We start from the raw sequence: 13,162 nt of genomic DNA, 5'->3' as shown, positions 1-13,162 counted from the left end.
AGCAGACACCTCCTCCATTCCCAACACTGGCTTGGCAACACCGAACCAGACTCTTCAAATCCTCCGGCTGACGTAATCGAGCATCCGCGCTCGCGGTCACGCCATTTCGCGTCAAGTTTCTCCCTTTACTTTTGTCTGGACGCTGAGTCACCGCGTCATTTTAATAAACAATTCTGCTGCGTGCCCCGGTTTGGAAAACGCCAAACATTACAAAGACATTACCAGACTGTTACACGCGTCTAATGCAGGGGTGGAAAAGGCCAGAAAATAGAATAAAAACAAGAACCATGCCACGCCGCTAATTGCTCGGCAAGAATAGGACCGGGAAGTAGTTTGGACGACACAAACCCCAGCAGATAAGCTTCTTCGAGAGGCCGGCGCTGAAGTGACACGTCCTTTACACAAACCGATTGATGAGAAAGGACCCGCTCTGAGTCCTCCCTCATTGGAAATGCATATCTGAATTATAACGGGATTTATTTTTATGCCTCTCCGCCGACAATTGTTGTGGCCGGAGGCATTACATTTCAGGGTGTGACATTTTTGTTAGTCTCTCAGTGGCACATTGAGGGGAAATTCAAATTTGCTGCGAATGGTCATCCGAACAAAAGGGCAAAGCTTAAGTGGTGGATTCCCATCGTGGTGGGTCATCGCATTTATCGGCTCGCTGAAGCTGCGTCACGTGGTGATGCTCTGATGGCGGTCCTGCCCAAGAAAAAGCAAGACTTCAGTCTTTCATCAAACCAGCGACGCGTGTTTTTACGCATCTTTTCGGGGGCTGAGAACCACAATTTGTTTTCACGCACCCATAAATTGTGAGGAATCATCAAAACACGGGGGCATTTTATACAATTTGCCAGAAAAAAATAAAGTCTCGGCTGGTTTGAAAGAAAAAAGTTAAAGGTAAAACTGCATTTGCATGCTAATATAAAGCGCCTATGTTTCATGCACACAAAAGCGTGTAAAATGTCTCTCTCAGACAGGAAGGACAGAGCGTCGACATTAGCCGCTATTAGCAGCTGTCATAGCATTGACACCATCTTGTGCTGCCACTTCTGACAACTGGCTCCGAGCCGGTGTTTAAGACGATGGAATGCGGTCCATATGCAGCTGTCCTTTGTTTGAACCATCTTAAGACAACACTCAGAGCGCAACGTAGCCGCCGTCACATCAGGATCTACAAAAGCCAACCCTTCCGTATGGTCGAAGATGGGTCGAAGATGGGCCGGCGGCCATCCGGTTCAAACCTGCGAAGGATTCTGTCACCCGCACGTGAACAATCGAGATTGGATATATTTCTTCGAACGTCTTCCTTTTTTGGACTCAACCGCCCCCCTTCAGCTTGAAAACCTACCAAGGTGTTGGAGGTCATCACAAACAATCACGGGCGGAGCCCGTCATCAAACCGAAAGTCCCTGGTCGCAAATCTTTGGGTTTCTGAGGCGACGCCCAAATAAAGACAGCGAGCGGAAGACTGTAACGCTGTACTGCAGCCATTACTGTAGAGCTGAAAAGCAGATGCGGTGATTGGCAGTTCTTTTTCGGCCGATGATCAATACGCTTCAAACTAATAAATCACGAGTATTTGGAAATAAGCGTGCCTCAAACTCTCCCCCAAGAAGCTGGGGAGGGACATGCATGTACTTTAGCAACATGAGGCCAAAGTGGGTGAACACAGATCTTCCCAAAACTTGGTAAACCTGAAGCTTTGACAGAAGCCAGTGGACTCCGAGTCCAAGAGAAGAGCAGATGCAAGCCATCGTGGAAAAGCTCTGCTGACCGTTTAACGCGCAGCTCGATCGTCACACGGCGGAAAGTAAGCGCTCGTATATGTAGAGGCGGCAGTGAGCTGCTTTCCCACGAGCTCCTGGTCCCATTTAGATGTTTTCCTCACAGAACCTTGCGTTAAGAGCGGCGTTATCTGGGCGGCTTGATGTGCCGGACATTTGTTGTTGTCCTGACATGACGGACGGCCATCGGGGCTTCGGTGTTATCAGAGAGCTGCACTGCCCAGTGATGAACCACTCGGACCTTCTGAATGACTTGGTCATCGGAAGAAAACCTTTTCTCCTGTTAGGGTTGAACTTCTTTCCATGTCCTGCACCAATCTCGCAAACATCTCTATCACACCGCAGTTCCTCTCTGAGCACCCAATGTTTTCTTCTAGATCTGCAAAGGCTCTCTTTAACTGTGGAATGTTACGGTCAATTTATATTTTTACAGTGTTTGTGGTCTCCGCGCATACAAAGCAAAAAAGTCTTTGCACTTTTTATAGGGGAGTCTATGGACAGGCGGGATTTGTAATCCTCTGTTTTATCTCCACTCGACACGGCGTCCCGGCATTTCTGCCGCTGCGGTTGATGTGAATCATCGGTGACTGCGTCCCCCGGGGAGGTTGTTTTTTATTTCAAATACAATAAACCTGACGCATTCCTTGAGTTTTTCTTTCCCCCTTCTAGATGTTTCCACAAACAGTGGAACAATTAAAAAAAAAAAAAAATCACCCAAATTGCCAAATGAAGAAACTGTCAGTGCCTTCCTTGATGTCGACACCGGAGTGTGTAGACGCCACTCCGGCTTCCTGTTCATTGTGTCTGTGTTTAGCCGAGGACCTCAAGTGCACTTTCACTTGTGGTCGGTGGCGCACACAAAACAAACCGGTCATCTAACCGCATTTCCACCCAAATCTTTGAATCATGTCCTTGACCACACACACACACACACACACACACACACACACACACACTCAAGATAAGCGACATAGCATGCATACATACACCCCTGAAACTGTTTTGTGTGATGGCAAAGGGTGTGACGCAGCGATCCGCCAGAGTCCGCATTGCACTGTGTGATCACGGCGTTTTTGTCGCACACACACACACACACACACACACACACACACACACATACACACGCACTCGCTCGCAAGCAACGGCTTTGCAGAAAACACACCCTCACATAACTTGAGATGTGAAAGGGAGGGTGGGACGGTGTCAGACAGCGTACCGCCGTACCGCCGCATCCAACCAATGGCGTTCCTCCGACCCTCATCACGGCGGGCTGCATCAGCGGCCCGTAAACTTACAGTCGCCGAAATATCACCGAGCCCGAGAGACGAGACGCAGGTAATTTCCTGGCTCTCCAGAGGGAAGCGATGTTATTTCTAAATATTTAAGGTGGCCTTTTTGACCGTGGCCCTCCTCAGACCGACACCTCCGAGATATTTTCGGAGTAAAGTGGTGAAGTGAAACTACGCCGCATTTCGGTTTCGGCGCGAGGACCCGAGTTTGACTCGTTTGGCTTCGGGGTCCTCGTGAGTTGGAGCGGTGACACAAGAATTTAGAACAATTCCCGTAAAAGAAAAACAAAGCAGGAGGAATGTGGGTTCGGCGGCTTTTAACAACAAAAAAAATATTCATGATATAATGTCAGTGAATCGGATCCAGATGGCCGATAGAAATCTACATAAAGCGCAAAGCGGTGCTGATGGTAAAAGTACAAAATGATTCGTTTTCGTGGCTGATCGTCTCTTCACCCAAAGAGCGGCGAAGCTTTGAAGCGGCGAATCAAGTCGAATCCACGTTTGGGTCTCACGATGATAGAATTAATGCTAAGAGCGGGTCGAGATGCGTCCCGGTGTTTAATATGAAACACCGATCGGGTGCAAAAGCTAAGACTTGGTGGAGCGTTTGTCTGCCGGACGCAGCGGAAACTGAGCCGCCTTTTAACGTGATTCTCGGGGTAACCTCTCGCCCGGGTGGAGCCTCTCTCGGTCTTTGCGTCATTTCATCCAAGGGTGAGCAATGTTTCGGGTTTCACAGAGAAATACAGGTGCTACGGACGTATAACGCTGTCCGGCGCAAACTACTGCAAAGATAAATAAGTCGCCGGTGGACAGCCGTAAATAGACTCCCCCGTGGACACAATTTCATAGCGATGCGCAGCAGATTCACCGGATCCGAGGCCGGCGAGGATATGGAAAATACATCTTCATATGAACCAGATACCCGCAGACTTTCCCGGATTTCCACGTGAGCCCGGTTGTTTTCCATAACACGGCTACGACTTAAAATAGAGGAAGCGTGTGCGTTATTGTGTTTGTTCCCCGACCGCGTCCTTTCTCTCAGATGCTCCACCTCACGGCGAGCGGCAGCGTGGACCGGAATCCTCACCCCGCTGTTTGTGAATCACTGAATAACAGGATCAGCGGAGAAATGCCGACGTTACAACTCAATATCCGGAAAATACAGTCCGACTTGTTCAGGAGGCGCGAGGCGGGGCTCCGGTCTCGGACTCGGACGCCCACGCCGTCTGGGTAGATTCACGGGGGATGTTTTTCTACCCCCGCCCCCCTTCCCGACGGTCCGATCGTCACACGCGGGGACAAAAAAAAACCCACGGCGGGCGAATGCGACGTGAACGGTAAAGCGCAGGTTGATAGAGAGCTCCCCCGCCGGCTGCCCGCTGATGTCTGGCATGTGTCTGCAGCCATTAAGACAGTGCTGCCACGCTGTGTCAGACAAGGTAATAGGCTTTCTTCTGCTGTGAATGACTTGACGTCCACCGGAGCTGACAAGCCTCATCCTGGGTGGATTCTTACAGAGCCGACGGAGGCCGAAGTTCGGATACAGTTCGCTAACGAGGCACGTATCCGCCGCCGGTGCGGGGAAGTTTATGGCTCCATCGTGGGGCAGGAAGGGATCGAACCCGGGAGATGGAAGTAGAAGGGAGTTTGAATGTGTTGCGGATGTGTTTAACGCCGTCCGCCGCCGTCTGAAGATGATTTATTTCCACTTATGTCACGGAATAACAAAGAATATTTCATCTTCGGACCCTTTTCGACAAGTTTCTGGTCGACTTGTTTCACCGCTTAAAAATTATTAGCGGTTTTTGTGTTTTTTGTTTTTTTTTTGCAGATCGGTCGAGACAGAAGGCCGCCCACGGTGCGTTTCCTCGCCACCGTCACCGAGCGCTCGTCTTATTTCTCCGTAAAGACGTGCTCCGGACCTGGTCCGGATCTCAGCATAATATCAATAAAGACTGACCTGAATTTGACAGATTTTGTTAGATTTCAAGTCCATTTTTTGCCAGTTATTCAGGGAATTTCCTCTCAAATTTCATTTCAATTATATTGTTTTCACATCTTTATCCGTTGCTGCTCGGCAGGTTTTATGTATATTTTTAAACATAAATATCTCAAAGTACAGCGAGAACAAGCCTTTCTTCAACTGGTGTTGGTGACTTTGCTGCAGTCTCCTGTGATTGGTCCAGCACACGCATCCAGTCGCTCCAGTCACGTCTGGATAGGGAGGGTTTTTTTTGTGTTTTTTTTTTTTCCTGCCGGCGCAAGAGCTCCACCCCGACCAACCAAGCGAACACCTCCACGGCGCGGCGGAGATGTGTGCATCAGGTGGATCCGGAGACACGCTCGGGGCCGCCCACGGGAACACAACTCCAGAATAAGACCCGAAACGAGGCGGAGACGGTGTGGAGCTTCAGCGGCCGACAGTCTGGAGAACGAACCGGGTCGAATCAATCGGGGGGAAAACAAATGTCGGGGGACGTTCTCCTCATCATAATCACCGTCTGGGGGTCATACTGCTCCACAACATGACAAGAGACATTTTTATCTATAATCCACTTTCCAGATAAGTCAAAGTCAGGGGGCTTCTCTCAAGACTTGAACTCCGCCAGCCTACACACACACACACACACACACACACTGACTAAATGAGTTATAAGCTCAGTTTGGAGCAGCACAGCTCAAGAGTATTAGTCGACGTCTAGCTGAACCAACAATGACACTGTGATCAGGAAAGAGAGAAGATCGGCGAGCCCAGTCGGTGGCGTCCGACCGCCCGACGCCGCCGACAAGTCAGCGACGCCACACGGAACCCGGAGAAAAGCACCGAGACTCACTCACCATGCTACTAAAGTAAGGTGAAGTGGCCATCTACAATCTGTCGCTTTGTCGCATCGCACAAAAAAACATTGCAGGAATGCTGAGGTGTGAGGCGGATGTTGCTCATATTGTGCTCTGTGTGCGTGTGTGTGTGTGTGTGTGTGTGTGTGTGTGTGTGTGCAGTGGGAGTGACTTCCACCTGCAGGACAGCCCAGGAAGTGATGCTCGGAAAACTTACCGGTGGAAACGAGTGCGCCGCCGCTTTTCATCCAGCGCTTTGCTTCACGCGTCCACCTACACAAGAGGGAAAACATGATGGAATCAGACACTGGCCGAGGTCACGGCGTTTTCATCACCTCGCCGCTCCACATTCCCCGCTGCCGATACCCGGGTAGAAATTTTGATCAGAGTGAGAGTGGCTGTTCCGCAGATTGAGGTCAGGATTTGTCTCCGAGTGTTACATAACCCGGTATATGGGCCAGAATAATAGTATTACATTTGAGATTGCGGTTCAAGCAGGAGTCACGGTGGTGGAAAGCAGGCTGATGCAGACTGCGGCACTGTCTGGGTTTTCAGGCTATGTCTCTGCGCTCGCATCAGAAAGACAGTTCCTTAGAGAGACGTCTGCTTCCTCTTTTTTCTTTTTTTTTTCTATATTTCCAGCCTTACCCATCAGTTTGGTGTCCCCCCCCCCCACACACACACACACACCGTGTCTCACAAATATGCCGTTTCCATCGTTTTGTTTTCTCTGAAATTCCATGATGTCACCAGCGCCCCCCCGTTTAGCGTGAACATGACAAACTAGCAGCCGGATTGATAGACGGGGCGGCTCGATGATCTCCATTCATCTCCGCGTCCGGGATCGCATCGGGGTTCGTCAATCTGTCGTTGCCACTTTTTTTTTTTTTTTTTTTTTTTTTGCTTGTATCTCTCGCTCTGGAAAGGGTGGGATGTCTGCAACGGTTGCTATGGCACCAGACAGCTCCTCGTTTCCTCAGACAACGACTAACTGTGATTATTGTCTGTGTGCGCGTGTGCCTCAACATCTAATTGTGCGCCAGAGCAGTGAACACACGTGTGAGGCCTCTTGTTATTAATGAGAGGAAGCAAAGTGATCGCCGTCAGCTTTAGCCGGACGCCGTCGCCGCCGCACTTAAGATTCCTATTATCAGTGACGGGCCGGCAGCTGCAACCCGCTCTCCGGACAAACGTCCCGCACCTGAGGGGTCGGCTTCGTTCTCCGGGTCACGATAGCGCAAACGCAAGCGCGTGCGATAAATCTATTTACCGTAGATGTGTCACCGCCGGGCCCCCCCAGCTACCGCGGCGCCTTTGCTGAATGGAATCCCAGCGCGCCCAGGATGACCCCGCAAACCCAGTATGTGGGAGCTTCCATCCATCCTTGTTGACCTGCCTTTGTCTCCTGTTTGCACTCCAGCAGAGGGCAGTGTTTGCTTGACGCTACGCTACGGCTATCTGCTCAACGTTTACCAGCAGCCGAGAGACGGGGGGGGCCTCACTCAGATACTGGAGGGACATTTTCAGTTTTGAAAAAAGCCATAAGGTTTAAAAAAAAGTGTCCCATTCTGAAGATATCATAAAACAAATAAGTCAAGGGTGAGCATTCATTGAGCATTAATGAGACATGGAAAAACAAGTGCGTTTGAAGCAGTTGTCTGAGTGTGTGTGTGTGTCTATTTGGCTGTACATGTGTGCATACAGTACATGTGTGCATGCAGCGTCGGGTGAAAGAGGTGTGTTTTTTTTTGGGTTTTTTTCACCCCGAGGGGCCTCCGGCTGGGGTGGGGTGAGGCCGGGCTTTGGGGAGGTGCAGCGCTGGGCGGGCTGTTGCCGCTGAACCCGGTGCACTGTAACAGGACTCAGGGAGGGAGGTCACAGAGTCCAGCATTCCTCCAGAGCGCTGTCTGTTTACACGACTGCCGCTGCGTCGGGGGGGAGGGGTGGGTGGGGGTGCAGACGTACTCCATCAGATAACACACACTGCTTGCATTTATGTTCATCATCTACCAGCGAGATAAAGATCCTTTATTCATTGTTTCAAAGCGCTCCAGCTCTTATTGTGCATAAATCCTGACGGTGGTTAAAGTTGCGACGCAAAGCGGCACTGAGCCGTCCGCTGCGTCGCCCGCCGCCGCCGCCGCCGCCGCCGCCGCTCGCCCGAGCCGTGGGTAACTTTGAAAAGGCAAATTCAAAGCGCGATCCATAAACGGCACGCTGTACCTTTAACTCCCCGGTCGGCCGAGGCACCGCCGTGCCGCAGAGTCAGAGTAGTAGCCTTTATGTCGATAGTAAGCTGAGAAAATACGTGACCTTTTTCTCCGTGTGCAACGGAGAGCCTGAGACAAGCGTCTTATTCATTAGCTTACGTCGGCAGCGATACTGTAAACCTGCCTCCGTCCGCAGGTCTTTGATACACATTCCGGCGGCTCCGCCACAGCCGGCGGTGGACGTTGTTACTCGTGCGTTCGCCGCATTACGACACGGCCGCGTCAAACCTAACGACACTGTAAATTTCAGAGTAAAAATACGTAGGGGAAGCGCTCTCCCGACAAACCTGCGCCTCGACAGCGTATCCGTAGCGTATCCACTCTGCATCTAACTGTAAGAGACAATATGATTTTTATTGTGTATTCTGGCTCGACGCTTCCCGTGATGAGGCCACGACCACCTCGCTCTCCGAGTCATGACGGCCGGTACAAGTCCCAAGAGGCCTCATATGATTCGTCACTTTAAAAAGGTTCACATTTTGGCTACGTATGTTTAACAACAAAGCCGAGAACTAATGCAAAACATAGAAAAACACGGTTTGTTGTTGTGTTCAGTTAGAAAAAGCTCCCCTGAGATTATTCACTTGCCTTCTAAAAGTTGGGTATACAATAAATGTAGGTGTGTGTGTGTGAGTTACAACATAGAAAACAAACACTTGCATCTCCGAAGGTCAACGTCAAAGACGCCGGTCCCAGAGACGGGATTATCCGGGCGAGCTGAGACAAAGACCCGGAGCGGTCGGACCTCCTCTCAAGTGGTCAAGCTTGAGAGGTTATTTATGCGGGAATGGCGCGACCTAATCTGGGCTGAACTTTGACTGTAACCCTTCTGTGCTCCTGCTCTCACATCTCGGAGCTTAGAAGCCAGATGGTCAGCTCTAGGGGAGCACAACAGAGATGGGGAGTGACACCCAAGCCCTGGAGAGACAGTGCTCTGACTGTACTGTGAACCGGGCTGAGGGGGCGGGGGGGGCGACAGTCAAAGGCTTCATTGTTACACAGGCCGGCGTGGTTTCACGTGCAGCGCGTGATTCTCGCCGCGGGTCCGAACCGCAGCCCGGTCTGACCTAAACCGTCCGGGAGGATGTAGCCGTGGCCTCCCCGGGCAGGTTAAAGTGTAACTGTGTCCGTGTTTTCTCAGGAAAGTGTGTTTATCTAGAGGACCAACGCAGAGGCCCTTTTGTTTAACTAAGTAGCGAGGCTCGCCCTAAAAGTAAAGCTCTCTGAAACACACAGGAACCAGGTGGCCCTTCTGTGTTCCATTTACCACTAGTTAGGTACAATGGGCCGGAGCACGTGTGTCCTCCAGTGTCTGTTTACATGCACCAGTTAAAGCTGAACGCACCCACGCCGACTATTTAGTGCCAAACATGTCCACAAAACGTTCGGTCAAACAGTAGCTGGGATTTTCTAGGCAGAGTCGTGGAAACAAAACAGCAATAGAGAAAGGAGAGCGCCACCTATACCAGACAGCTGCAGGTGGACTATCACGCACCGATGATGGTCCACCTCCTGACTGGCTGACGGTTTGTATCTAAATCCCCCCTCTTGAGCCCAACCAGGACAGCTTAGAGTGCTAGAATTTTGTCTTTTTTTTGCTGTTTCCAAACAGAATCCAAGCTGGTGAATGATTAACGCCAAGGCGAGGTGACAGGCACCCTGTGTCCGAGGGTCTGGCCCTGCATCGGGACGATGCCGGAGATGTTTAGTCCACTTAGCCAAGGATGTTATGCCGAGTGAGACGACGGCTTTACTAGAAATTAGCGTCAAAAGCCTCGTTGGGAAAACAGTCACTGAAAAGTGCATATCTCTTTGGGTGGAAGACTTGTATGCTCATGGATACAAGCGTTGGCGTCGCTTTCCTTTTCCACTGCGTGAGTCCTGCTCTCATTTCTTCTCCTCTACACACCACTTTGTCAGAAGTGCTTAAGACATTTATCATCATTATTATTATTACTATTTGTTTTTCATTGATCCCATATTCAAGCAATGGTCGAGTTATGAACCGTATGAACGGAGTTATATGAACCGTTCTCGGCTTGGAGGCTAAACGTTTTGTCCATTTTGTTCGTCCTCAGCTGGTCTCGGTACATTCACCACGACATTTCAGAGAAGGGCATCGAGAGTTTGCAGAACCTGAATACCTTCATGCGCCGGTACTCAGCTAAGTGTAAAAAACCTCAGCGGGACAACAAGGTCAGCTTCTGAGACCTCACCGATACGGAACGTGTGCTTGCACATATATGGTAACCGCATCCACCCGAGCTCCCCTCGCAGACCAAAGTTGGAAATACTTGCATTCCCTGTTGAATTAGTTTGGTTAACCGTCTTTAAATCACCTTCAATGGAAGGCAGGGGACTATAATAACCAGAGGGTTAAAGGACCTGACCTGTATAGCTTTCTGCCAGCCACTCAACGGTCACGTGTTCAATGAAGCGGTAAAACCAACAAAACTGTTTTGCCTGTGACCCACTATGTGACGGTGCCAGAGGCCGCAGCTGCAGCCGGCCAGCGCAAAGCAGCTCCGTAATCGGCCAGCACAAACACATTTGAGATGTATAATCTTATTTAGATTTAGTTTGATTCCTGGAAATTATCTCCCCCCTCCCCTCCTCCCCCAAGACTGTTCTTTCTGCTTTTAAAAACCTCTAATCAATTCAAAACTCAAAGGAGAACGATCAATTACATAATTACGTAATTCTGCATGAATCTATTATCTGACAAGAGCAATAAATCAGCCGCACGATGAGGTCTCTTTAGAAGGAATAAAATTCATCACCTTGTGGAGACCAAGGCGGGCGAAGTTTCCGCGTCCAAAAACACACAGGAGTGTTTCAGAAGCCTACTTTACTTTACTGGTGTTTTACCCGATGAGAAAACGGTCACCGCGCTACTTCTGTTGTTATGGATACTTCCTACGACAAGTGTGCATTGAAAAAAAAAAAAAAAAAACATCTCCCGACCTTCTCTTGCGGCGCAGGAGAAAGGAGCTTTTGTCTCGAGACGGAGAACCAGGGATGAACCTGAAGCAGAGGTCTCATGTGACCGGGCCCAATTAGAGCAGGTTGTTATGGTGATGTTGGATTGTAAATCATTTATATGCCGCTATGATCTTTCTTCAAAAAGGGAGATGGACCGGAAAAACCAGTTTGTTTGCACAGTTCGGTAACTTAATCCCGTCGTTACAACAATACGGATGAAGGAAAAACTCCACATTGTTCCCGTTTCCTCTGAGACCAGATGTAGCGCGAGATGCATCTGCGTCACACGTGACAACGCGTATCTGCGGTTCGGCGTTATCACAACAGCCCGCGGTGCTGCCACGGCTGTTTGAAATAGCTGCGCGGATCTTATCGCTAACGCATAAACGAGAGCGCAGGCACCCGCCGCCTTATCTCTGCTCACTTAATCTCAGCGGCAAAAACGTTACTACGCGACCACCGCGATGTTGACGGAAAACGTCCCCGGGATCCATAGGTGCTTTTCAGGTTTTGACGAAAGTTCGGGAACGTATACGAGTCCGATTTGGCCTCGGAAGGAAAACTGCGAAATCAGCAAGAATACCTGGCACGGTGGAAGCGGAGAATACGCCTTTTCTCTGGCCCAAGGATCTGTACTTCCACTCTTAGTGCTGATTCAGCCCACAATGCAGAGGCTCACTGTGAGTAATGAATAGCATGATAGCAGGGAGGATATTGGCAGCGTTGGCAGTGAGCGGAGGGGGGGAGCAGAATATTTTATTTCATAACCTGCGGCACCGGGATGTGAAGTTCACGGGGAAAAGGAAAAGATATTTGGGAAAATTTTACTCGGTAAGTTTTCTAACTGGCGCCATGTAATCGATAGGTAATTCGGGCGACAGCCAGGTTTGGAAGATGACTCTTTCCACCTGAGCCGGCGCTAAATCTGGAGAAAACCTCGGTCGTCGTGACTTTGGTGACACGCAACGTTCTCCGAAGCCATCCAGGTAGCAGAGCTCCGAAGCTGGGCGGTACATGCGTGCATATCCCCCAATAGTGGATCTGACGTACTGAGATTAAGCTTTCGATACAGAACCAGTTCTGACGAAACAAAATAAGCTCCCCTTCCATTATAATCATTATAATATTCCACCGCTACCACTGCAAATATCAGATTTGCTTGCATTTAATTCTGTCATATAAGCTCAGCTCTTCGTGCCAGGCAGAAGATAGGAGATTTAGCAAAATGCTGCACAAGGTAGGTCCAGACAAAGTTGTATATTTTCCCAAAACGGAAAGAAGGAATCAGGTGTCGGTTATAAAAACAAGCGGAGGCAGAGAGGAATTGGATAAGCTGTGCAAGCAATTAACTTAATAATGCAAAAAAAAGAAAAAACTAGCACGCTACAAGCGTCTCTGCCCTGTCAGAGAACAATGTACTGGCGAGGCAGCGGCGGGTAGAAGAGCGCACATTCGCCGTCTTTGTTTGAACCGTCGCCGCACTATTTAATCCTCAGTTGATTCAATTGTCGAGAGACGGATGAAGACCGTGGATAGAAGAGGAATATCACCCAAGACCGAAGCGAACCGAGGTCGCGCCCAGAATCCGTCAGGATATGGAATGGGTTGTTACCGGGCCCCGGCTGCACCGGCTGCACCGGCCGCACCGGCTCCTCGGCACGGCGGGGCCTCCCGACCGCAAGGACGCGAGCGAGGCCACGTGTACATGAGAACAGAACAAGGACCTGAAAGTAAAACAAAAGAAATCAGTCATCACTTAACTTTATGCTGTGAAATCAGAGCAGATATTATTTGTTGAGTTTGGTGATTAGTCATTTAACGAGGGTTTAGCGGGATCTGGGACCCGGCGTCAAAGCTTTGTTTGTTTCCTTAAGGTTTTTTTGGTTTTCATTAATTCAATGTCTGCTACACTGAAACAAGGAAATCTTTCTTCTGCCATTAATTATCTTTCCACCGAACACAAATTCGACCCCATCCACTGAACCGT

General features: G+C 49.8%; 1 long non-coding RNA gene across 4 annotated transcripts in view; it reads right to left on the bottom strand.

Moving 5' to 3' along the window:
- The window catches only part of LOC147216543 (uncharacterized), a 77,906-nt gene that overhangs the window by 56,755 nt on the left and 7,989 nt on the right, over positions 1-13,162 (bottom strand). For all 4 annotated transcript variants that reach the window (XR_015109079.1, XR_015109080.1, XR_015109078.1 and 1 more), the window contains exon 2: positions 6,141-6,196. This is a non-coding gene — a long non-coding RNA (uncharacterized LOC147216543). The remainder of the gene's footprint in view (positions 1-6,140; positions 6,197-13,162) is intronic.

The sequence above is a fragment of the Fistularia commersonii genome, chromosome 29, assembly GCF_037954325.1.
Source record: "Fistularia commersonii isolate RoL2024-O1a breed Wild chromosome 29, RoL_Fcom_v1.0, whole genome shotgun sequence".
Lineage (NCBI taxonomy): Eukaryota > Metazoa > Chordata > Actinopteri > Syngnathiformes > Fistulariidae > Fistularia > Fistularia commersonii.
This window is presented reverse-complemented; position numbering and strand designations above follow the sequence as displayed.